The sequence below is a fragment of the Parus major genome, chromosome 15 (assembly GCF_001522545.3).
Source record: "Parus major isolate Abel chromosome 15, Parus_major1.1, whole genome shotgun sequence".
NCBI classification, from domain to species: Eukaryota; Metazoa; Chordata; class Aves; order Passeriformes; family Paridae; genus Parus; species Parus major.
Window position 1 is genome coordinate 12692164 of NC_031784.1, and position 373 is coordinate 12692536.

The window sequence follows — 373 nt, forward strand, 5'->3', positions numbered from 1 at the left end:
CCTGGATGATGATGATGATGATGATGATGATGATGAACTCCAGCCGTGCCACAGGGAGTGGGGTGGGTTCAGGGATTAATTCTGACTATTCTGAGGCAATTTCAGCCTGGAAAAGACATTTTTATTCTCCTGGTTAATTATTCCCCACAGGAATGAGGGTGCAGCAGTGCTGAACTAAAGGTGCATTCTCTGTCTTCTTCCTGATTCCAGGAATTCCTGTAGGACGCTGCTCCAGCACAGCATTTATTCCCAATTTAAGACATTTTGTAACTAAACCCTCTGAAAGGCACAAGTGGCAATGAGTGTTTCACTCCTGAGGGAAACTCTGCTTGGAAGGGGATTTTGGTGGTCCCACAGCAAAAATTCCCACCCT